This window comes from Coenobita brevimanus, chromosome 107 (assembly GCF_032717465.1).
Source record: "Coenobita brevimanus isolate Jiangsu-jjx chromosome 107, ASM3271746v2, whole genome shotgun sequence".
Taxonomy (NCBI): Eukaryota; Metazoa; Arthropoda; class Malacostraca; order Decapoda; family Coenobitidae; genus Coenobita; species Coenobita brevimanus.
The window spans coordinates 25999429-26027105 of NC_137060.1; the positions used below are offsets into that span (position 1 = coordinate 25999429).

The 27677-nt window shown below is 40.0% G+C and overlaps 1 protein-coding gene and 1 long non-coding RNA gene across 2 annotated transcripts in view; one reads left to right on the top strand and one right to left on the bottom strand.

Moving 5' to 3' along the window:
* LOC145416778 (dnaJ homolog subfamily C member 9) overlaps window positions 1-27677 on the top strand; it is a 412599-nt gene that overhangs the window by 360243 nt on the left and 24679 nt on the right. The window lies entirely within an intron of this gene.
* LOC145416653 (uncharacterized) lies at window positions 1739-23835 on the bottom strand. Its single transcript, XR_013900313.1, has 4 exons — window positions 23790-23835; window positions 17164-17308; window positions 8752-8924; window positions 1739-2485 (listed from the first exon to the last, which is right to left on the bottom strand). It is a non-coding gene; the product is annotated as an uncharacterized LOC145416653 (long non-coding RNA).

A 27677-nucleotide genomic window follows, 5' to 3' on the forward strand; every position in this document is an offset into this window, starting at 1 on the left:
GCCTGGTAAGTTTTGTCTTCTACACTGCTACAGAGGATATAGGAAACAGGGTAGTATTTCCACCACTTTATTTTGTACTCCAGTGTTCAACACGTTACATCCGAGATTCAAGTTACATTGTATGTGAAGTTCATGGCTATGAAAAATGATGTAAATAATGAATGGGGGAGAAATGTTAATGGAGAGAGAGATTGGGGGGGGGGGGGTTGATTCTTTTCTCAATTCATGGCTCATAAAAAATCAAAGATACTTTCTGTGGGGTCAACTACTCCATATAAAGACACAGTACTGATTGGTTTTAGTAGTAGTAGTTCTACCCACAAGTTCATCTGAAATGTGAATCCAGTGGGTCAAAAAATGAAATTATTGTGTAACTGATTATTTTCCAAAGCAATCTCTGTATTGATAAAGGGAAGACATTATGGGTAGGAGAGCGAGAGAGGGGGTGGGAGGGCAGGATGACGGGGATATGGGGAGGAAATCTGAGATAATGTAGTGATAAATTACTGGTGATTGGTGGGAAAACAATAATCCGCAGTAACTCAATAATTCTAACCTGCAGTCCACTGTGTTCACTTTTCAGGTGTACTGCTTCTAAACCATCCAGTATTATCTCTTCACATGGCGTGGGTGGGTGCACGGAAAGCATTTTGTATTTTTTGTGGGCCATAAATTGAGGAAAGAACCTCCCCTACCCCCCCTTTCTCACACACACATCCCATCTCCCATACTTGACCCCCATAATTCTCTCATATCCCTTTACCCATTAACTCACACACCCATATATCCCATCTCCCCTTATACGTACTCTCTCTCTCCTTATCATACCTGACCCCCATAATTCTCTCTCATATCCCTTTATCCTTTAACTCACACCCACACACACACATCCTCTCCCCTTACACGTACTCTCCTTATCATACTGACCCCCATAATTCTCTCTCATATCCCTTTACCTCTTAACTCACGCACACACTTCTCATTATATGTACTCTTCAACCCGCCTTCTCTTATACATCTCCCCCTTAGCTCCGATCCCTTTATCATACGTCTCCCCCCACAATTCCATTTCCCCTTTGTTATTTGTACCATTCTCGCACACATACACACAAATCCTATTTCCATTTGTTATGTACCCAACTCTTTCTTTCTCTCTCCCTCTCTCACACACACCACTTCCCCTTCCGTGTACCCTGCCTCTCTCCAACATTAAGGTGTAGGGGGAAAACTTAAACGTAACGGTCTAACTAAATTGTGTGTAATATGTAATACTGAAGATGCCACTTCAATATGATTATTTGGTCCACCAAATATAATTTTATCCCTACGTGTCAAGTGGGGTTGGTGAAGGATTAGTGCCCCTCCCTGTAAAACAATTAACTCTAAGTCCTTGGCCACCCCGTCTGGGATACATGGCGTCTGGCAATGAATGAATGAATGATATAATTTTATACATAAAATCTTGTAACAAGTTTTGATGTCTTTCCATATGCTGTTACTATTCTGCTTAAGTAGTGGCAACTTCAGTGATACATTGTACACTAATACACAGACACTCAATGGTATAACGATTGACAATACCAACCTCACATAGAGCTGTACTCCAGACAGTACTTTGCACAAAAACGGAAGACTGAAAGAAATTTGGACCAAGTTAAGGTTAAAAGGGTTATAGACAGGCAACTGAAACAAGACTGTAAAAATGTACACACAAGAATTTATTTTTACAAAATAACATTCATTTACTATATATATATATATATATATATATATATATAAGGTGCATGGCTATAATCTCTTCACCTTAACTTGGCTGAATTTTCATAATTTTGCAGCTGAAATTTTTGTTCAGTGCCACGAACAATCTACTTTACATTAACTTTTTGAGGCCATCACAAGAAACTAATGGCAAACTGACTGGCTTCTGCAGTGTTGTCTCTGAAAGCAAACATTTTATGCCCCATACTGAATGCCCTTGGTAAAAACTCTGTGTTAAGTGGTTAAAAGTTACTTTGATTTTTTGCCTGCATACATCAATGACTTACTATGAATTAACTACTAGTAATTGCTTTAGAAAATTGTCCTCCTGATGCAAAAGGGTAATAGAAATTCACATAACGGAACATTTAGGAAAAGATCCACTGATCCAGATCTACTCATGTCTGTGTCTAAGAAACATGCTGAGCATTAAGCCATAGGTCCATCCTTGTATATGTATTACAGCTCTAACCTGGGATTAAAAAAAAACAATGATACTCCCCCTCCCCATAAAACCTTCAACGTAAAAATGTCCTGTACATAATCACTTTAGTCCAGTTCAATTAATATACAACTATTTATATGTACAAAATACACCTGCATTAGTTGCATGACCACCTTCTACCTATGGTCAATAAATAAAATTTTAACAAGTGATGATATGTGAAAGATGTCGGAAGCAGTGAGTTGGGGAGCTTGGACAACAGGAAGAGTGGACTGCTGCAGCCTGGTAGGGAGAGAGACACTGTGTTACTAGAGTAATAAGCAAAATAACTGCATAGAAAGAGATATTAGGAAGTTAACTGATGACAATATGGGCCCTTGTGTTTTAGTACAGCAGGGAAAACATCATAAGGAAAAAGATCAATATGGTGGTAGTATTTCTTAATACAATAAGCATAATAAGAAATACTGCCATCATATTCATCTTTATAATGTTTTTCCAGCTGCTGTAGTTTCAGAGCCGGCTCCTCTGAAGGTGAACCAGTGGACTACAAGCTCTTTATTTTGCAGTCAATCCTCATCTTTCCCAGGGGATAGCAAGACTGGGTACATGGTTATATCAGTGCCACTGCATGACGGCATCCCTCTATAGCATCTTGATATAACAAAATCCTACTTACATGCTTTCTCTTTCTGGATCCTACGTAACCTGATCTTTTAGTGATGTTAGGGAAATCCATCCATCCATCATCCAATCCTACATTGCCCCATGAGAAGCGTAGGTGCCCAGGGCTAGGCAAGTTGGCTGTGACATTTAAGATGAGAGTGATCACCCTCACTCATCTCAGAGTGGCGTTGTGTGAGCAGTAAACCGCTACCACTCCTTGGATATAAACTTACACAGGCTCAATCCGATTGGAGCACCTTAATTACCCACTAAACCACCAAACACCATAATTTGGTTAGATAGTTACCACCCACCATAGTAAATGGTTTCCTGGTGTACAGGCACCCATTTGGCTTGTCACTTAATGTAGAGTTACCCATAGGCAGAAGGAATATATATATATATATATATATATATATAGTGGTAGGTGGGGGCACTCACCATCCACTCACTCAATGTAGTGCTGCTCTCAGGTGTCAACCCTTTCCTCCATCCTTCTTTACTTCCATCCTCTTCTGTCCTTGTTTCCTCCATTCTTTCCTCATCCTTCTGCCTACAGGTGACTTTACACTTCCTCTTCTGTCTTTCTTTCCTTCCTTCTTTCTGCCTGTGGGTAACTCTACACTGAGTGACAAGCCAAATGGTTTCCTGTACACCTGGAAACCATTTACTATGCTGGGTGGTAACCATAAAACCAAATTTTGGCACCTGGTGGTTTAGTGGGTAATTGCAGCACTCCAATCGGATTGAGCCAGTGAAGGTTTATATCCAAGGGGCGGCTGGGGTTTAATGCTCACATAATGTCACTCAGGGATGAGTGAGGCTGGTCCCTCTCATATTAAATGTCAGGACCAACTTGCCTAGCCCTGGGTTCCTACGCTCCTCTGTGGGGCAACACAGGATTGTATATATAAATATTGGTTCGTTCCTGGGGAACCAGGAACTGGATCTTCAGCAAGAAGAGTAAACACAGTGTCGTGACGAACATAATGGATTTTATTGCCAGACGTTTCAACATTTCCTTAATGTCATCTTCAGTGGTGTAATATAAAAAAATTAAAATTACATCTAAATATGAAAGTGCTTTAAAGATAAAGCAGTGGTAAATAAGAGGAGCTATGTTTAAGGGGTACAATGATATAGTATTAAGTTGGGGCTTATACAATTTAATGTACAAGGACTCTAAGATTCTCACACTGTCACTAGAGCAGCTATCAAGTATTTTGAAATATTCACCTTGAAGATGAGTATCACAATTTCCCTTACAGCTGAGTAAGATGGTGACTGAAGCCTACAACCTGTTCTGCCAGACTGGCCCATGTGTTCGGCGGTGTGTGTTTTGAAGGCACAAAGTGTACTCCCAGTATTTTGTTTGGCAACTAGGGCAGGTAAATGAGTAAGCTACAGATGAACACAAGTCAACTGGCAGAGTCCCATTTGGCAACTAGGGCAGGTAAATGAGTAAACTACCAACAAATGCAAGGCAACTGGCAGAGTCCTTAAACTGAAACGAAGACCCAACTTCGAAAGAACTGAGGGGAATGAACCTAAAATCCATACTAGGGTAAAATTTGGATAAACTGTTAAATAAAGTTTGCTCTGTTTTTGCTGAGATATCCTGCATAAGGCAAAATTAGGTAGACTATCTTCTTATTCACAGTAGGGGAACACTGCTTTGGTATCTATTGTTCAAGAAAAACATTCACCAGCTTATAAAACAAATGTGCACTATAACCATTATTCACAAAATATTTCCTCAAAAAAGTTACTTCACTGTGAAAAATGGTGAATGTAGATGACAGACTAAAAAGCTTTGTGAATAAGTCATTACAGCACTGATCCAGTATCTGATATGACCGAAACTAAAAAAGCTTGTGCCCAAACTTGAAAAGATTGCCTTGCAGAAAATGGAAAAACAAGCTTATCACTGCTTTTCTGTGAAGGAAATGTCTTTATGCTATCTGTTGAGGTACTCTATGAATTTCAATGCATGTTCTTTAGCTGTATTACTAGAGTGTCATCCACATACCCCCTATATAAAATGGGTCTAAAATTTAAGGAACATCCTTCTAGCCACATTTTCTCATGGTAGCAAAGAAAAATGTTCACTAGTATGAATCCTAATGGTGAATCCATCACTATCCCATCAACTAATATATACAAATCCTCATTAAACACAAGAACATCTTTTACACACAGTGATAATAGCCTAAAAACAAATTGGGTCATAGCATTAACAATATGTATTCCGTGATATACTAATGACAAACAAATACTTATAGTTTGGACGAAACTGTCATAAGTATATCAGGTAATACATATTTTTAATGGTATGACCCAATCTGTTTTCAAGGAGCTATCACTTTGTGTAAAAGATGTCCTTGTTGTGTTTAATGATCCATCCATCCATCATCCAATCCTATGTTGCCCTATGAGGAGTGTAGGAGCCCAGGGCTAAGCAGATGGTCCTGATTATTTAAGTTGAGGGTGACCAGCCTCACTCATCCCTGAGTGGCATTACTTGAGCAATAAACCCCAAACATGCCTTGGATATAAACCATACAAGTTAATGGGGTAGCGATGGGTTCACCTTTAGGACCCATACTAGTGAACATTTTTCTTTGCTATCACGAGAAAACGAGGCTAGAAGGATGTCCGTCAAATTTTAGACCCCTTACATATATAGAAGGTATGTGGATGACACTAGAAATATTTAAAGTTAAAGAACATGCAATGAAATTCATTGAATACCTCAACAGAGACCATAAAAACATTTCCTTCGCACGAGATGGAGAAACTATTATATATATATATATATATATATATACAGTATTCCCCAAAAAGCCAAAAAGCAATGGTATGCTTCTTTTCCATTTTCTGCATGGCAACCTTTACAGGTTTGGGCACAAGCTTTTTTAGTTTCAGTTATATCAGATACAGGATCAGTGCTGTAATGACTCTTATTCACAGAGCTTTTTAGTCTGTCATCTACATACACCCTTTTTCACAGTGAAGTAACTATTTTTAAGGAAATATTTTGTGAATAATGGTTATAGTACACATTCGTTTGATAAACTGATAAATATTTTCTCGAACAATAGATACCAAAGTAGTGTTTCCCTATAGTGAATAGGGAGGTAGTCTACCTAATTTTGCCTTATGCAGGGGAGATATCGGCAAAAACAGAACAAACTTTATTTAAGAGTTTATCGGAATTTTACCCTAGTATAGATTTTAGGTTCGTTCCCCTCAGTTTTTCCGAAGTTGGGTCTTGGTTTCAGTTTAAGGACTCTGCCAGTTGACCTGCACTCGGTGGCTGTTTGCTCATTTACCTGCCTTGGTTGACGAACAGGACTGTGCCAGTTGACTTGCATTCGTCTGTAGTTTACTCATTTACCTGCCCTAGTTGCCAAATGGTATATTGGGAGTGCACTTAATGCCTTCAAAACATACACTGCCAAACACATGGGCCAGTCTGGCAGAACGGGTCGTAGGCTTCAGTCACCACCTTACTCAGCTGTGAGGGAACACATGTTCAGTGCGATACTCATCTTCAAGGTGAATATTTTAAAATACTTGATAGCTGCTCTAGTGACAGTGTAAGAATTTTGAGTCCTTGTATCTTGCATAAGCCCCAACTCAACAGTACTATATTATCCTACCCCTTAAACAGCTTAATTCTCTTATTTCCCACTGCTGTAACTTTACAGCACTTTCATATTGACATGTAGGTAATATTAATAATTTTATCATTTTAGACCACTGGAGACATTAAGGAAATGTTGAAACGTCTGGTAATAAATACATTATATATGTATATAGAAGAGAGAAATATAAAGAGAGAGAGAAATATATATATATATAGAGAGAGAGAGAGAGAGAAATATATATATATAGAGAGAGAGAGAGAGAAATATATATATATACATATATATATATAGAGAAATATATATATATACATATATATAGAGAGAGAGAAATATATATATATACATATATATAGAGAGAGAGAAATATAAATATATACATATATATAGAGAGAGAGAAATATAAATATATACATATATATATAGAGAGAGAAATATATATATATATATTTCTCGCCTCTCTTTCTCTCTCTCTCTCTATATATATATATAGACAATCAGAACCAGTAGGGGTAAGTATGTAAAGGCATTTAATGTGTAATATTGTGCTGCAATCCACAACATAGAGAAAGGCACAAAAATGAAAGATGACCTACAATGTTGTTTATATACTTCCACCCTACATTGTTATAAATAAGTACAGTATAGTATAGTGAATAGCATCTGTTGTATGATGTCGTGTCTCATACATTCTTGCTTCCACCTTCACCACCCTTCTCTCTGGGTTCCTGTCTTGGTTTCCACCAAACACCTCTCATACCCTCTCGTCTCCCACTCCCACCTATTGTTATCCAGCATAAACAATGGTGAAATGACTTTTCAGGTACTGATCATATTGATACAGTATTATCATACACCTATGTATTAAGCACCAACAAATCAACAACATACAATGCTTCGGTATACCTGCAAACTATTTCACCCTGTTGTAAGTTTACATGACATACTGCAAGTTGGACCTTGTGTTACAAGGACATTTGGTTGTTTATGTTTAACAGGGTGTGCTGTTTTGGATGTCCATTAATTCATATTAACATGGAAATTTAGGTCTTACATTATAAACACGTCATTATTGGATGAACAAAATGAGTCAGGGATCTGCTCTGACAAACCACACATCTTCTGCCTTAACGAAAATATTCCAACCAATTGTCACAACAGCGACACAGTGTCATTATGTATATGACTGACCCACATTCGGTCATATACATAATGACTGTGTCGCTGCTGTGAAAATTGGTCGGAATATTTTCATTAAGGCAGTGAGTTTGTGGTTTGTCAGAGCCGACCCCTGACTCAATTCCTTCATCCAACAATGACAGGAACATAAACCTTACATGTTTATAGTGTATGGCTTAATTTGCCATGTTAATATGAATTAATAGATGTCCAAAATCACAAAACCTGTGTTTAATGATACACAACTGTATGTCCTTGTAACATAAGGTTCAATTTGCAGTGTCATGTAACAGCTTACAACAGGATGAAATACAATATTTGGCAGGCTTACCGAAGTATTGTATGTTACTGATTTGTTGGTGCTTAATACAGAGGTGTATGATAATATGATGAATACCTGATGGGTCATTTCATTGGTTTATGCTGGATAACAATACGTGGGAGTGGGGGAGAAGAGGGTATGAGAGGCGTTTGGTGGAGACCGAGACAGGAACATAGAAAGGTGATGGAGGTGAGAGCAAAAATGTATGAGAAATGAAATCATTCAACAGATGCTGTTCACTATACTAATGTGTAACAATATAGGACGTAAGTATATAAACAGTACATTGTAGGTCTTCTAGCATTTTTGTGCCTTTCTCATGTGTTGTGGATAGCAGAACAGTATAACATATTAAATGCCTTTACATACAGTACTTTCCCCTACTGGTTCTGACTGTCTATAAAAACAATAGTGACACTAGTGTAACATCACCAGCGTTGGCAGTTCCACACCTATCCAACACCACTTATGTTGTGGTAGGGGTGGTGGGTAGATAGTGTGTACTTGCCATGTGATGGTTTTGTGCATGTTGCTGCCATACTAATGTTGCCCTCAAGTTCCATTTGGTGTTGAAATAATACAGTACATCCTTAGCATGACCCTAATGGTTCTATAATTTTAGCATCCTATGTAATGATTATAACACTAATATCAGCCTTTTCATTGCAGATGGGCTTCTGACCTATGAAGACTCTGCTATGGGGCTGTGTGTGAAGAGGATGTCACATACCCACCAGTTCACCACATGGGATTTGGACAGCAGAGTGGATGGATGCTGGTGGACTGTCAAACCACTACCCTGGGCTGGATGGATTGGTGCTGCAGATGAAGAGGATGGATGGACTGGTGTTGTAATTTGTAAGGCCAGATGAACTGATGCTGCAGATCAACGATGGATGGGCTGGAGCTGTGGATCAAAAGGATGTTGCCTGTGTGACTAAGGAGACAGAAGCTGTACAAAAAGGGGTGGATGCTGGTCTTCCACTTGCCAATATGTTCTGATACTTTTGGCCCATCTGAAAGATTGAACAGAACTACTTAGGTTTTCCCAACTTAAATTCTTAGTTTTTTAAAACTTAGTTTTCTGCAAATGGACAACATTTGTCCCTGGAGACTCTTTGAAGTATGGAACACAATAAATCTATGGAGTTTCTCAGCATGTTTTTTTTACACCAAGAGAAATGCTTAACAATGTATAGCCAAATCACTTAAGAACTTACAGCATTAAGGTTTCTGAGACAACAGCATAGAGGTCTATACACATATATACATATATATATATATATATATATAATGGCAGTCATCATTATATAGAATCGGTATCTTATATAGCTGGCATGAAAGATTCTCTAGAACAGTAATGGTAGAGGAGTAACTTTCATCAGTTTGCACAGACATACAGTATGTTACTTTCTTGCTGTGAAATGTTCATGTGAATCACAATCATTCTTATATACTGAAACCATTACTGTGAGGATACAGCAGTTCTGGCTTAACATACCCTCTAACTCCTAAAACGCGGGGCGTCGCGTTTGCGACGCTCGCCGAAAAGGGCATAACGGCGGATCGTCGCGTTTGCGATTCGAGTTAATTTTGAATAAACGTGGGCAAGGATGTTCCAGCTGGTATTGTCTATCAGTACCACCACCCTTTAGCTACAATTAGCATACTTTACCTTTGTACTACTGACCTCCGTTGTTGCCAAGTATCGCGTTTTTTCCCCCCTCCCCCCCCACCACGGCCCGGCCAGCCTGGCTGTGATACATGGCAGCGCTCTGACTGCTCAGAACTGTAAATCTGCGCTCTCCTCTCACAAGCAGTTTATGTTAATAGGAAACGCTTGTTTCCCCAGTTGTCACACTAGCTTTTTTTCACACGGTTTGCCCCTGTTTAGCATCAGTTTACCGCAGGCTTTCAAAGTGACATTATGGTGAGTTCTAGCTCTTCCGAATCAGTGCGAGCAGCCGACAGGAACGAGAATAAAGTGTCTCCTCTCACAAGCAGTTTATGTTAATAGGAAACGCTTGTTTCCCCAGTTCTCACACTAGCTTTTTTTCACAGGGTTTGCCCCTGTTTAGCGTCAGTTTACCGCAGGCTTTCAAAGTGACATTATGGTGAGTTCTAGCTCTTCCGAGTCAGTGCGAGCAGCTGACAGGAATGAGAATAAAGTGACAGGCGTAAGGCAAAATAAAAAGCGCGTTGCGGTGATCTTTTAGGAAGTAATATGATTGAAAATAATGTAGTATATGTGTTTTTAGCTGTGAAAATGGAAATGTTTGTTGAGTGACGGGAAGACTGCCGCCGCGCTGCATGTCGGCCGTACGCTTCGTTGATTTTAGCCTTATTTTCAGTGCTTATTGTACAAATACGGATTCCAAACTACCTGTACGTTGTAGTATAAAGTTTACTGTGACAGAATGAGGCTATGGTAGAGGGGAAACCGGGTTGCTGGAGGTGTGAAAGTGAAGATTTTGTTACCCAACTTTGCAAGTCTCCACAAGTCCTTGGGTAGTCCACGAAGGCTCAACACCTGTCTCTGGAGAAAGCTGAATGTAAGTACTATCTGCCATACCAAGTATAATGTTCTAGGGTTAATCTCTGATTTTTGGCTAATATTTTCCTACAGGTACTCAGACCGCGATCAACCCCCGCCACCGGGGGGGGGGGTGTCCATTGGCTGCGCATTAGGGGCTAATCTTCAGGTCCACATTGGGCCAACAGTTGTATCCTCACAATAAACAATTTCAGTATGTGGGAATAATTCATTTGAAAAATTCACTGCAAGAAAGTAACATACATCTGTGATAACTGATGAAACTTACTCTTCTAGAATATGTGGGGATATGTGTTCTGACTTGACCTGGACCCTCATATCGTCAGGACGAAGTCGAACCAACACTCATATCCTCATGATAAACTTGAATGATTCCAGTATATAAATGCAAGTCATTCACAGAGATGTAGTAGTGGGTACTCATAAATCAGGGATGTGTCCAGTCAACAAAAGAAATTCTCTTCAAACTTCCCAATTCAATACAAGCCTGGGATCTCATATCTCTTAACACTAGGGCTGAGAGATGATGGATATATTTTAATAACCATATACAGTATAATTATTATTAAATGACTGGCTTAGGATACGTCTTGCACGTAACAGATTAGCAGGCTTGTATTGTACTGGGATGCCTGAAGCAAATTCCTGCTTTCCAATGTACCGTCACGCGTACTAATTTCTGCTCAGGGGTTACCCCTTCCTTCCCCCCTCTACCCTGGACAGAGGGAAGGGGGGAATCGCGAACAAGTCTACCCCGCCTTCTGCCCCCAACTCCCCCACCCTCCACCTCCAGCTGCCAGTTACTGATTAGACGCAAATTTTCTCATGTCCTGTAAACATGACTAAACTGTCGTCGCACATGCTTTCAACGGCCAAGAGTTGGACTATATTTTTAGAATAAATTATTACCGTATTGAACTGCATTCTCAAATTGAAAATATTCACCATCATTGTAATCCAGTGTCGTCAGCTGCACAATTCTGGGCTCCAGTGCTTTCCTTTTCACTTCCCCCAGCTCTCTCTCTCTCTCTCTCTCTCTCTGAATTTACTTTTCCCACTCACTTTCTTTTTAAATTTATATAACTTTCTCTTTGCTTCTCTCCCCCTCTCCCCCTTCTCTCTCGTTCTTTGTCTTAAGTCTTCCCCGCCTCTCACCCCTCCCCTCCCCCCACCTTAGGCCTGATCAGCAGTCAGTTATACCGTCACCGCTCCTTCGTATATCGTGTGCAGGCAACATTTATCACACACACTTAGGTCAGATGTATGGAAAGCTAATTTTTATATAATTATATATATAATTGTATTTCTCATTATGTGCCAAGTTCAAATAGAGAACACCAGACCAATATTCGTGATTTTTATTAGAGTGACCGTTCCACTTCACATAGCTGGGTAGCTGGGCTTATAAACTGCGCGCGCACACACACACACACACACACACACACACACACACACACACCGCTGGCGCAGTGGTAACGTTCTCGCTCGCCATCTGGTAGACGGGAGTTCGAGCCTCGCTCAGCTTGCGAAAAGTTTCACTGACGAAGTGGGTGGTTACTGTCCCCTTTGAGCAAGGGGACGGGTGTGTGTGGGTGTGTGAAGGTCACAGCCTTGCCCTTAGATCGGACTATATGAACTCTCAGCTCCCTTCCAGGAGGGTAAAAAGCTGACGATCACGACCATCAAGTGATCCTGACCGACCCGGTGAATTACACACACACACGACTTAAATTTTGCACTGACAGCGTGGCGACTACAAATATAGTCATTCTAACAACTGGATCTGCTGGCTCCAAACCATCCATGTCCCAGTCAAACTCCTCATTCAATAACCGGTTATTGAATGAGGAGTTTGACTGGGACATGGGTGGTTTGGAGCCAGCAGATCCAGTTGTTAGAATGACTATATTTGTAGTCGCCACGCTGTCAGTGCAAAATTTAAGTCGTGTGTGTGTGTAATTCACCGGGTCGGTCAGGATCACTTGATGGTCGTGATCGTCAGCTTTTTACCCTCCCGGAAGGGAGCTGAGAGCTCATATAGTCCGATCTAAGGGCAAGGCTGTGACCTTCACACACACACACACCCGTTCCCTTGTTCAAGGGGGACAGTAACCACCCACTTCGTCAGTGAAACTTTTCGCAAGCTGAGCGAGGTGCGAACTCCCGTCCACCAGTTGGCAAGCGAGAACGTTACCACTGCACCAGCGAGCGGTGTGTGTGTGTGTGTGTGTGTGTGTGTGTGTGTGTGTGTGTGTGTGTGTGTGTGTGTGTGTGTGTGTGTGTGTGTGTGTGTGTGTGCAGTTTATAAGCCCAGCTACCCAGCTATGTGAAGTGGAACGGTCACTCTAATAAAAATTATGAATATTTATCTGGTGTTCTCTTTTTGAACTTGGCACATAATGAGAAATACAATTTTATATATATATATATATATATATATAAATTAGCTTTCCATACATCTGACCTAAGTGTGTGTGATAAATGTTGCCTGCACACGATATACGAAGGAGCGGTGACGGTATAACTGACTGCTGATCAGGCCTAAGGTGGGGGGAGGGGAGGGGTGAGAGGCGGGGAAGACTTAAGACAAAGAACGAGAGAGAAGGGGGAGAGGGGGAGAGAAGCAAAGAGAAAGTTATATAAATTTAAAAAGAAAGTGAGTGGGAAAAGTAAATTCAGAGAGAGAGAGAGAGAGAGAGAGAGAGAGAGCTGGGGGAAGTGAAAAGGAAAGCACTGGAGCCCAGAATTGTGCAGCTGACGACACTGGATTACAATGATGGTGAATATTTTCAATTTGAGAATGCAGTTCAATACGGTAATAATTTATTCTAAAAATATAGTCCAACTCTTGGCCGTTGAAAGCATGTGCGACGACAGTTTAGTCATGTTTACAGGACATGAGAAAATTTGCGTCTAATCAGTAACTGGCAGCTGGAGGTGGAGGGTGGGGGAGTTGGGGGCAGAAGGCGGGGTAGACTTGTTCGCGATTCCCCCCTTCCCTCTGTCCAGGGTAGAGGGGGGAAGGAAGGGGTAACCCCTGAGCAGAAATTAGTATGCGTGACTGTACAACTGCTGAGAGTAATAACGATCCAATGGTAGGTTGAATGATTATGAAATTTTTAACATTATTTCTGGGAAATACATTAGGCTTGATCATAATCCAGGATTTCAGAAGGTGCTGCTAACACTGATTAAATATTATATGGAAATGGATCAATGCTGAAGTGACTGCAATACTGTACTAAGTCAACTTTTTCCATTTACCTGGCACTGTAAATCTGGACAAATTGGTGGACTTTACTGTATATATGTAAGAATGGCACTCAAATGGTACAATGATTTAATTTGTAAACTTCCTCAATCTGATGTATGTGTTTTAGTTTACTACTGCTATTACCAGACAGTTTTATTAAACTTATAAAGCTTCTCATATTGTTTGAAAAGTTTAATTTTAATGTCCAATGTCCATCCATCATCCAATCCTACCTTGCCCCATGAGGATCATAGGAGCCCAGGGCTAGGCACGTTGGTCCTGACATGTAAGATGAGAGTGACCAGCGTCACTCATCCCCGAGAGGCATTACGTGAGCAATGACCCCAACAACCCCTTGGATATAACCTCCACCGGCTCAATCCGACTGGAGTGCCACAATTACCCACTAAACCACCAGGCACCATAATTTGATTATATGGTTACCACCCAGCATAGTAAATGGTTTCCTGGTGTACAGGAAACCATTCGGTTTGTCACTCAGTGTGGAGTCACCCATACGCAGAAGGACCAGGAGAGAATGCATGAATGAAAGAGAAAAAGAGGGAAGGTACAGTCACCCGTAGGCAGAAGGATGAGGAAAGAATGAAGGAAAGAAAGACAGAAGAGGAAGGAAGGAAAGGAGGGAGGAGAAGACAGGGCAGTCAACTGTTCAATTCCCCAAATTTCCTGCACCAACTGTATGGAAAAAGCTGTAATATTTTGTAACATCTCTTACTTAACAAGGACTAATGATCGTATTATTAACATGAGTGCACGAAGTGTAAGCAAGTCCACTGATACTGATGATCATTTATGAAGCACCTGTAATTAACCTTTGGCCATTTTATGAAGCAGCTGTAATTATTTTCTATAGTACAGTACAGTCACCTCAAGAAGTGATGGCAGAGTTTCAGATGGCTTCAGTCACTCTGCAATGCCATACGTTCAATGAAACCAGTGAATATAAGGTAAACAATTCAATGCCTTCATCACGTCATATCAAATAAAATATATATTATATAATGCTAAGAATGATGTAAAATGAATAACAGGAGGCAGTGATATATTAGAAGTTAACACTTAGTTACCTTTCCCGATTTGAATATGAAATGTATTACTCCGTGCGCGATGGGTAGTAGGCCTATAGCTCCACGTTCCTGATTTGTTTGCCAGGATTTCAAATACAGATGTTCTAGCTTTGAAGATCAGTTAAGGAAAATTCTTGTGACCACAATACATTGCCTTATTTTCAAATCCTATGGTGATGATACAGCAACAATAAGGATGCCACAATAATGGAATTATTCTTCGTAGTGATCCCCTACCTGCAGTAGCAGCAAGACCATACTGCCTTTTATTCCGTCTTCTTCTCACCAATAGTAATCATAATTAGCAACTTTATTCCCAATTGATGCAAAATTATTTAAAAATTTTACTTGTAAGGAGGTATGACAGATTCTGCCTTTTTTCTTACACTAGGCAATAAAGCAGACCAAAGCATGAGTTCATTAACTCTTGCAATGCAAAAGCACAGACTCTTTACTCCATCTTTTAATCTTAATATCTTTTTAAATAAACTGCAATGTCCTGCTGAACAGAAAATGTTGATTTGGAAGTTTTGAACTCAATGATTTGTTTATGAACCCCTGCATTTTATTACTCTTGCTAATCAATTATTCACTGAGGATATCAGACTATGACAGAGGTTAGCATTCACCAACGAGCTCCGACTGTAGGCAAATTTTGTTTCTTTTTTTATACTTCCTTCACTGATAGCCCTCTGGCTTATATTAAATAATCCAGAGATTTTTCTTAATGGAAAACTGGCAAAAGGCAGTGTAGTAACTGCACATCTTTGGGTAAATGTTATCTCCTTTCGTGCGTGCTGATTGAAACATTTAAAATAGCTTACTGGCTTAAGCCACCTTCCCACTTTCTGTCATTGTCCATGGAGACATTGGAAACGAAAATAACTTTAAATTATTCCCTAGTATTGGAATGGAAATTATTTTATAAATAACAATTGCTAATTTTAAGTGTTTATTGAAGCTCCCATTTGCTCAGTCTTACGTAACTAAAAAATGATCGCGTGTTACCATATTAGATTTTAACTCCACAAATTATTCCTGACTGTTCCTGAACGATAGTTGTGAAATTTCAGTTAGTTCCATTTAGGATTTCCTGTTATCCTAACTAACGAACTGCTTCCCACAATCTTTAAATATACAGGTACTCTGCCATTATTTATTGTTTTTTGTAACAATTTTACGTATTAAGTTTCACCTCATTGAGATATAAGGGAGAGTATGTGCACTATCGCTGACTGAAAACTTCTGGATACTCCACTATCACTTCTCAGGCCAACTGTACAAAACACCTGTAAGCATTTTTAAAATGACTGGCCTGAAAACCACATTTCTGTGTAACCAGCAATGATACAATATGGTTAGACTTGTTCTATCATTATAACATTTATGAAACAATTGTATATAGCCTGCATCCCACACTGCATAATGTAGTCAGCAAAGGTACAATAGTAAGGGATGTTCTATATCACACACCTCAGAAATCATTATAAAAAATTCACGGCATATTCACACCTACATTCTCTGTTTTAATAATACGGCCTTTACTGTACTGTACTCTTAAATGAACAGCTGAAAAAGAATATAATTTTGATCACTGTACAGTACTTGAAAGTAATAAATGATATCCAGCATACAAAGCCACTCTAAAGGTGAGATGAACTCCAAACTCTGGAGACCATGAGCAAGAGTTCAGTGAGTTCAAAGGTAATGGCAGCAGATAGACATTACAGGCTGTTGGATTCTGTATGTTACGGGGATATCAGTTTCTGCTTTCATCAATACCAGTTCAAGAATTAAATTCTTTTCACCTTAACCTTGCCCAGATTTTTTCCTTTTGTAATTTATTTTCTGTAGCTCATTGGCAGAAAAAGACAATGCTGTGGCTCTACATCCTTTCCATAGCATTAACCATTCAAAATGAAGAGAAGGATATTATAGGTGTGAAAAGAGTATAGTCTGATATTGCAATGGTTCTCTTATGGAGGTAATCTGTTCTTTCACTTAACACTGTTTTATAATTTAGTTGTTGGTGAATTAATATCACTTACGTTATTTGAATAAGCTTGTGATGAATTAATACTTTATATTCACTTAAGGCAACTTGCATCTTAAATGTCAGGACCAACTGCCTAGCCCCGGGCTCCTACGCTCTTCATGGGGCAATGTAGGATTGGATGATGGATGGATGGATTCATTATACAGTTTTAAAGTAAGAAATAGGTTTTTCTGGGTTACAAAAACCTGTAATCACCTGAAGGTATCATTACATTAAGTGCAGGGATGGTGGGGGCTAATGTCCTGCAGTGTCTCCCATTTCTCTCCTAGACGACTGGTGAAGCAGCATGGGTGTGGCGTGGTGGTGTGGGTGAGGATTTTCCAACCAATCATCACTTACTCTGCAAAACAAATACAAGATTAGATTTTGTCCTATTAAAAGTTGCTTGTGATTCATTATACAGTTGTTCTGAGGTCAGAGTTTTACTGTGCCCCTTCAGTCCTAATTAGGAATACAGCTCAAAACTGTTTCACTTCAAAGCAGCATTTTCCTTGTACACAGCACAGACTTGCAAGTGAAGACTGGAGGGAGGGGGGATGCAGTACACAAGTTATCTTCACTGAAAATTACCTTTTCTCTCTCTCCGCTCCCCTCAAATTATTTAATTCTCTGTCAGTGAAGTACAGAGCTGAGATTCCTGTGCTACGTGAAATTTGGTATAAGTGATACCAGAAATGAGATGCACACTACTATACTGTACTTGGTTAAGATGGTTATGACATGTTGGGTGGAAAAGGGAGGGTAAGAGTTATGAATATGGATGGAAGAATATAGACAGATAGACAAGAGACCTGGGATACGATTTTATGTGGTGATCTTTGGGACATGAGTTTAGTAATGGAAAGTGTTAAGAATGTTACACAAGGTGAGCAACTATAAAGTGAAAACACTTAAAAAATTTAGCATGGTCTGTGGTTTGTAATCACAATGTAATATTTGGGGAGACCTAAGAGTATGTATTAAGATGGCTGGCTTTCACATGTCTTGACACTGGCAAGCAGGTCACCTATACATATTCTAGCAGTGTTTTACGGGTCCTGATAGGCATTAATTCGTAATGCCAAGAAACACCACTCTCTACCAGTGGTAAAGTAGACCTGGAGCAGTGGCATCTTCGTTGTGGGTCCACCCCCCAGACACTGTCGAAGCAGAAGAGGAGGGCAGCATGGGGGCCAAACCACCACAAACCCCCCAGGCCCCTCACGGGGCCCAAGAACCTGGGAGAGGCTTCGGTCGCCCAGGCAAGTACCACATCTCTCAACACAACACACACAACAGCACAGTTTTTTCTACATCGAGAAATGACTCCCCGGTGGTCACTTCTCAACGACTTCTTCGAGCCGGGGATATTGAGAGCAATTCAGGACCCACCAACAAACACAGGGCTATGTCCAACATGCTCCAAACCTATCACTCTGAGCTGACAGACAAAGCGTTCAGTTCAGTGCAATTCCTGCAAGAACTGGACCCATTACACCTGCACAACACTTGCATCCAGAAAACATTACACAAACATCTGGACCTGCTCCCCATGCTCCTTCCCCCCACTCACTAAACCTACTCCTACTTCCTCCACACCACCTCAGCCTAACCCACCGATCCTTCCCACACCATCCAATCCCCCAACCCCTCCCATTCCACCCCAAACCTTACCTCCATCACAACCTTCTCCTACCCCTTCCCCTCCACCCAAATCACCACCTCCCCCCTCCTGCTGCAGCACCCAACACACATCACACACACAACATAAACATCCTTCAATTAGACACTGATGGCATAAACACCAAAAAACAAGAACTCACACAATTCACCAAACAACAAAACAAACACACTGCCATCTAACAAGAAACAAAATTACACAGAATGTAAAAAACTCCTACATTTCATAATTTCACCACCATTAGACAAGATCGGGCTGATGGTGGTAACAGTGGACTCGTCACCCTGGCAAACAAATCCATCAACATTTCAGATATCAGTGCACACACAGTCACTTCTCCCCCCACATGACACCACAACAGAAATACAATCAAAATACATACTGGTACCAAATCACATATAACAATTGCCAACACATACATTCCCCCCCAATCGTCCCCCACAGTACCACACAACTACTCTCCACAAATACGAGTACACCACATCACTAACGTACCCAACATCGTCCTGGGTGGTGATTTCAATGCCAAGGCATGTCAACAACCCTGACACAGACAGAGGGCTGGTACTACAATCCCAAACAGATAATCTCTTCATACAGGATAATCTCCATCAACATACCCATATCCCAGACCATAAGTCCTCTTCCTCCCATCATCCCCAAACATAACCTTTTGCTCCCCAAACCTCACCCCTACATCATCTTGGAGAATGGTCAAAACCCTTGGCTATGACCACCTCTTAATCATAATCACTACCAAAACCAGAATCACCCCGGCTGGCCACAGACACACATACGCTAATTATAAGAGAGCCAGCTGGAAGGCCTTCACATACGAAACAGAATAACACTTTGAAACATTAAACAGTACCGGTACATCCATCACACCGATGTGCACACTTTCAATACAATTATACAAAATGCAGACAAAAGACACATCCCTAAAGGCAACAGAATGAGACAAAACCCCAACTTCACACCAGAAATTCAAGGCCTCATCAGTCAATGGGACACACTATGACACTCCCCAACACCCCATACACAAGGCACCGTACAACAAATATAAGAACTCAACACTCAAATAAACAATAAAATAATAGAACAGCAAACACTAAACTGGAATAATTATTTCCAAACACTTGACCACAAAACAAACACCAGGAAACTCTACAAAACACTAAACAGCATCACACTCTCCAACAGCAACACTACACAGTCACAACAACAGACACCATACCTTCAAACAAACAAGCAAACACTCTCATCAATCACTTTTCACATGTCAGCCTTCTAAAAAACCCCCATCACGATGACCGATGTTATCATCCGACATAAGAGACAGTCCCCCATAGACCCAGGCTTTGCACCTTTCACTTACAAGCAGACAAAGTACATCATTAGCAACCTTAAGCACTCATCTGCCTGTGGACCAGGCAACATATGCACCATATACTTTAAACACTTTGGACTACAAGGCATACAAGCACTCACCAACAATTCAAACTACAGCTACTTATACAACATAATACCCAACATCTGGAAGCATGGCATTATCATCACCATCCCCAAACCCAACAAAGACCCCACGTTACCTTCCTCACACTGCCCCATCACACTCCTCTGCACCCCCTCCAAAGTCACTGAATGACTGGTACTAGAACTAGTTACACCTCACACCTCCCCAGCCCCATCACAACATGGCTTTAGGACACTACACTCCACAAACACTCTTCTTACAGACCTTACACATAAAGTTTTTGATGGCATGAATTCAACTAGGCCACCACACAGAACACTCCTAGTCACACAGGACATTAGCAAAGCTTTTGATGCCATCCCCTGCAACAACCTCACAAACCAAATATTCAACACAAACATGCATAATAACACAAAAAGATGGCTGGCAAACTACTTATCAGGCAGATGTGCACATGTACCAGTTGCTGGTCAGTCTTCGAACATCAGAAACTTCACAAATGGCGTACCCTAAGGATCTGTTTTGTCCCCTAGTAACATTTGCCGGTCAGTCTTCAAACATCAGAAACTTCACAAATGGCGTACCTCAAGGATCTGTTTCGTCCCCTACACTCTTTAACCTATACATGCACGAAATACCAACACTCCACAGATACACATAGCTTCCTATGCAGACAACAATAACACTTACTTGTACACATCAAAATGCAAACACAGCTGAACACATCCTCCAACCTTACCTCAACACATTACATGAATGGTTCACACAAACAGGCTCAAAAAAAGCCCCAGCCAAATCTACAGTGACCCTTCTCACAAACTAGATGGCAGAACACAGACACATTCCACACCTCATCATAAACAACACTCCCCTACCACACACACACACACCTAAAATCCTTATTGTAACATACATCAATGTCATTTAAACAACACATCACAAACATTAAAGATAAATTAACACTAAAACTCAATGCCTTGAGGTCACTTGCCCATACAACATTTGGACACTACAAAGAAACCATTACCATGGTATACAAACAACACATCCGTTTAGTGATGAATTATGCAAGCCCTGCTTGGGCTCCTAACCTCACTAAAACACACTGCAACACTTTACAGACCATACAGAATAATAATAATCACAGGCTGCACAGCTACTAAACCCACAGACCACCTACATCAAGAAATCAGTTCTCAAAATCAAGGGTCATCTAGACATGAGAGGCACCCAAATTCTCACTGCAGCCTCCACAAACCCATAACTTCCACTACACTACATGGCAGCACATCCAGACACACCGAGGAATATCCAAACAACACCCAGCACATGATATCATACACAAATACAGTAAAACCTCGATATAACAGACTTCAACAGACCGGAATTCGCTTTTAACGGAATCGAGGAGCTACCAGACTAAATTCCTATATATTGGAAAAAGTCCGATAAAGACAGAAGCAGTCTGGACTGCCTGACTACTTCAGCTATGTTCACCACAATAAGTTAAAAAGACATGTTCATCAGTGTACAGTACAGTATTATTATATATACCATTTGAGTAATGTAGTGAAGTTATAACACAGTACAGTACTGCAATGGTTGTGAAAAAGTTTAAAAACCGTTGGTGCGATCTGGACTAACGTCTGATATATCAGAGAAAGTCTGGGTTAGCAGGGGGAAGTCTGGATGTCACTTTTATCGGAATTTTGCATTCTCCGGAATGGCTTGGGCCCCAATTAGTCCGTTGTAGTGAGGTCTTACTGTATTGTCATCTCTTCCCCCTCAGACCAGCCTCCAGAAGCATATCCATACTCAAATCACTTGCTGCTCTTTCAGTCACTTAAACACAATACACAGCTGCATGCACGGCCTCCTGATATCCACCCTTCTGAACCCTATCTCCCTCGTGAGGACAGGGTCCACCTGGCCAGGCTGAGATGTGGGCATCATCCAGCCCTCTTACGTTACCAGAAGAGGCTGGATGACTCCAATGCTGATGCCTGTCCAGAATGTAACACAGAACCACATACTATTAGGCACATTATGGAAGACTACATTGCACACAATCACCTACGCCAACAACACACAAACACTCCTCGAGAGCTCTGTGGGAAAGCCCAGTCTCGGCCTTGGCCTTCCTCAGGCTGTTTGGCCAGACTAACTAGGGAACAATTACTACTACTACCACCGGTAAAGTGATCGCATCCAATGCTATGTGTAAACTCTCCAGTTCAAAAATAATAATGTAAATTCATCATACTGTAACTGTTAACCAATTCAATAAGTGACATTTTTAAATAATTTCCATCAAACACTACTCATACAAAGGAGAGATTCCTATATTGTTGCTATCCCTTCGTCCTGAATGCTGAGTTCTTTTAGCGTTAGAATATGATGCAGTTATGAAAAAGTTCTATGGAAAAGATGCAGAACCATAGAAATGTCTTTTCCTGCCATTGCTAAGTGAAAAAGATGAAAATCTGGGCCATTAAATTAAAAGGGTATAGTAATGCAGGGGTTAATACTGTACTTCTAAAGACTGAGTAGTTGTTCCATTGGCACCCTGGCTGAACATCCCCGTCAAAAGGCTGGGTTTCTACATCTACTCCAAAAGGATGAACAATATCACCTGCAGGTAACCAGAATAAAGAGAAAATTACACCACACGATTCTATCTATCTATTGCCAGATGCCATAATCCCGTAAGGGGTGGCCATTTGGCTTTGAGTTATTTGTTTTATGGGGAGGGGCACTAACCCTCCACCAACCCACTTGTTGACACGTAGGGAGCATGCATGGTTTGGTTATATGGTTACCACCCAGCATCGTTTAAAAAAAAAAAAAAAAAAAAAAAAAAAAAAAAAAAAACCCAAATTTCCCTCGAGTATCATTGCAACAAGACTGTTTTCACTTGAGGCACTGTGCCATACTCACAACCTGAAGATTAAGCTGTGATTGCATGAAATTCAACGAGTCAGGATAAAATTTTAGTTTTGACTCATAATCCCCCTCCCATATTCTGATGAGTTCAACAACTGTCAACTTTTCCTTCCAACACAACTATTAACAAATCAGTAATAACAACATACTGACAATGGTCCATCTAAATCAATTACGAGTAGAAACTGAAATAATAAGATGGGTGGACTGGGGTAGCATACAGTAATTTTATCTGATAAACTGGAGCTTAATTACCATTACTTTACTTTCTTATTACTATAACACCAGAATTTAGGTACACAAAGCTATGCCAGGAAAAAATACAAAATGCTGATGTACATGTACCAACAGGCACAAGTATTTATGCACAATTTAGACTACATAACTAAAACACCTGTGTTTATCTTCACCTGACAGGAGCTTGCTAAGAAATGATATAGGAATAGGAATTTAGATTTTCTCCATTCACAACTGTTACTCCAAAATTACTCAAAATTATTCAGTAACTTGTGGGAATGTACTGATATTGAAAGCAGAGAAAAATATAGGGGAAACAAACAAACGTACCACTCACATCCACTTTCACCTTCCCTGCCCTGAACCTGTGAAGTGGGATATGAGAATTTTTTAAATATTCTACTTCAGCAGTGTTACCTGTGACATCAAAATTATCTACAATCAATCAGCAATTCCTGGGAAACGTGAAATAATTTGGAAACAACGAAATACGGTCAAAATTACCAAGCTCGAGGTGACACCTTCCAACAACGAAGCAACAAACGTGGCGTCCTACAGCCATACGGGCTTTCGTACTTCCGCATCAATTATAGTACAAAAATTGACTGATTGATGGATGGATATATTCTCAAAATTGCAAAACTGGCCTTGCAAGACATTCAGATCTCTATGAATACAAACTTTAAATTATTCTCTTTAAATGTAGTCATGAATAAGCAAAATAACAGCAAAAAGTTCCTATTCATTAACTATTATCGTACACTAGCTTCTTTTGATAGTCATCCTTTGATTTAGTATCTCCAGAAATTAATTATGTTTTCAATTAATTCCCGAGCTGGGATATGCGAAGGGATAGTATAAAATACTACTGGGAGTTCTCAAACTTGCAAAACATCTCAAAATGAGATGGGGGGAGGGGGTTGATTCAACTCGACCGAATCCTGAGTATAAAGAGGGGGAGAGGGGCTGATACTGTGTTACCGAATACTTTATTTCGACATTTTAATGCAAGAAAGTACCGAAGGTTGAATTAACTCCTGCCACCTTAAATCCCATGGCATTATTGTATATTCTTGCTGTCTCCTGACGACTTGATTCAGCTCCATAAAGTTTTTTCAAACGTATTTACTGTATACATCCTTCATTAACCCCTTTACTCTTTTCACTTTAACTTGGCTAAATAATGACATCCCTCAGCTTAGTACGCCATTTTAGCAACAGATTACCACTAAAATATGATGCCAGTCATGAAGGAGTGATATAGAAACCTTAGCACTCTACCACTGGGTAACTAAAATAAACTGCAAAAGGACGCAGATCTATGCAGTTAGTAAAAGAAAAAAAAGTGATCTGACCTTCGTTGGGCAAAAATCGTGTCAAGCAATAATTGTCATGGGACTGGAGGTACAACTCCGAAAAATAAAAATGCTAATTATCATATAATACTAGAAAGAATGGTTGGTGACTGGTGAAGATTCTGCTGCTGACAATGCTAATGATGCTGCTGATATATATATATATATATATATATATATATATATATATATATATATATATATATATATATATATATATATATAATGTGTGTGTGTGGCTACATCTAGCCATTGCCACCGATTGACTGAAATACTTATTGTTGTAAAGGTATAAAAGAGTACTTGCACAACAAAGAAGATAGTACCCCGAACGATAACTTTTACCATCTATTTATGGGAAATTTGGTGCTAATTTCAGTTTTATCATACACAGCTTTAGTACTGTTCTAGTGATAAAAGAATTTTCTCTGGTGATTACCTGTATAACGTCTTTTCAAGCCCCTTCCTAGTGTGCCTCGCAATATTCTAGCGATTTTTAATAAATGTTTAGCGGTTGGTAAAGTTGCATTAGGCAATTCTGAAAGGACCAAAGAAGATTTTGGCCTTTTGGGAAACTAGGGAGGAATCTGTTGCAATCAGGCCGGAGAGTGGGGGTGGGGGGTTACAGCACCATTCATTACACCATACCATACCAACCCTACCACCCCATTACCTCCTACAATCAAACATTCACCTCACAAGCATAAACATATACCTTTTAACATTCACATACACTCAAATACTCCTCGCACACAAATAAACCTTCTCTTACACACACACATCAACCGAAACTATTTTACAGTTACATCCAAAGCAAAACCAAAGTTAAAGATAAAATGCACTCCATTACGGACGAGGGGATCATCTATACACAAGAAAGATATTTGTGAAACACTAAATAAAAATTTCCAATCAGTTTTTACAGAAGAAAATAATTCTAAGAGATGATATGGAATATGCATGCCCACACATAATACCAGATATACAAATATCATAAAAAGAAGTGCAGGAGGAGTTAAGTAAATTAGACAAAGGATAAGCAAATGGTCCGGACGAAATTTCATTTTGGGTGCTACATGAATGTGCGAAAGTTAAGCAGACCAATATATTTAATATTCATGGAATCCTCTTGTCAAGGTAAACTACCTGATACTTGGAAGAAAGCAAACATTGTCCCCCTATTCAAGAAAGGGAAATAGAATCCACTCAACTACCGACCAGTATCACTCACCCGCGTTGTACGATACTAGAAAAGCTGGTAAGAAATGTTTGGGTAAACCATCTAAAGCACAATATGATAACAGAGGGGAAGTCTGGCTTTAGAAAGGGAAAATAATGTTACTAATCTACTATGACAGAGTTGCAAAACATTACAGAAAAGAGAAGGATGGGTGGACAGTATCTATCGAGATTTCAAGAAAGCATTTGACAGTACCGCACCAAAGATTTTTATGGAAACTGTACCAACAAGGAGGCATCCAAGACAACCTGTACTGTTGGATGCAAGATTTTCTAAGAAAATGGGAAATGAGAACAGTACTAAGGAGAAATTACTCATCATGATGGGAAGTGACTAGCAGAGTTCCACAGGGCTCAGTGCTGGCACCAATTGTGTTTTTAGTGTACAACATAGATAGTAACACTGGATATGAAAGCTATCAAAATATGTTTGTTGATGATGCAAAAATACAAAGGAGAATTACTAACACAGACTCTTGTTGAGAGCTACAAGGAGGAGAATTAAATGAATTTCATGAATGGTGTAATAACTGGCAAGTGGAATTCAATGTGGACAAGTGTCATGTAATTAAGTTTGGTAAAAGTGGAAAAAGACCAGACTGGGATTATGAGTCTGGAAGTAAAACCCTACACATATCAGAAAGAGAAAAGGGCCTAGGAGTGATTATCAATAACAAACTATCTCCGGCTGACCGCATCCGTGAGAAGGTACGTAACATGTATATTGTACACTGCTTGCTAATATTAGAACAGCATTCACATACATAAATAAAGATATGCTCAGAAAAATAACATCATTCATCAGACCAACCCTGGAGTAAGCATCAGTACTCTGGAATCCTGAAGAAACACGTACCGTAGATATTGAAAAAGTTCAAAGGGCCGCTACAAGATGGATACCAAACTTAAGGGGTCTAAGCCACGAAGAAAGACAAGAACTGAATCTGCCAACACTACAGGATAGAAAGAAAAGAGGAGACATGATTATGATATAGGGAAGCTTCTGCAAGAGGACACTACTAAAAACTGCATAAAAAGAGAGGTGATAAAGATGTAAGGACATTCAGTTTCCCAAACAGGGCAATTGATCAGTGGAATGCACTACCGAATGAAATACTGTGTGCCAAAATTCATAAATTTAAGGATATGATAAGCGATTTAATACACGGGGCTGTACCAGCTTGACTCATTCCTGTAAAGACACAATTAGGTAAGAACACACACACACACACACACACACACACACACACACACACACAATCAGCACGGTGACTTTTTATTTCACAGTACCACACAACGATTTTATTCGGCTTGGGAGAGATTTTGGAACGGGGGGAGTAGGGGTTAGATACAGCCTTCACTAAACCCCTCACTACAACAGGCGCTTCCAGGGGTGAATACAATCGTCTGGGGAAGAAAGAATGTCCTAAAACAACGTGTCACAAACTCCTCCAGTCCTTATTCTTGCTACCTCCAGACACTTTTCTTCACCTGCGGGAGACCTAAACTGAGTAAAAGTGTCTGGTGAAGACAAGAATAGTGAAAAATACGTTGCTGATTTGAAGTAGCATTTGTGGTGGTGGCAGTAGCAGTAGTGGTAATATAATAATAATAATAATAATAATAATCATCATCATCATCATCGAATCCTGTGTTGCCCCATGAGGAGCGTAAGAGCCCGGGGATGGGCAAGTTGGTCTTGACATTTAAAGTTAAGAGTGACCAGCCTCACACATCCCTGAGTGGAATTACTTGAGCAAAAACCCCAACCATTCCTTGGATATAAACCTACACAGGC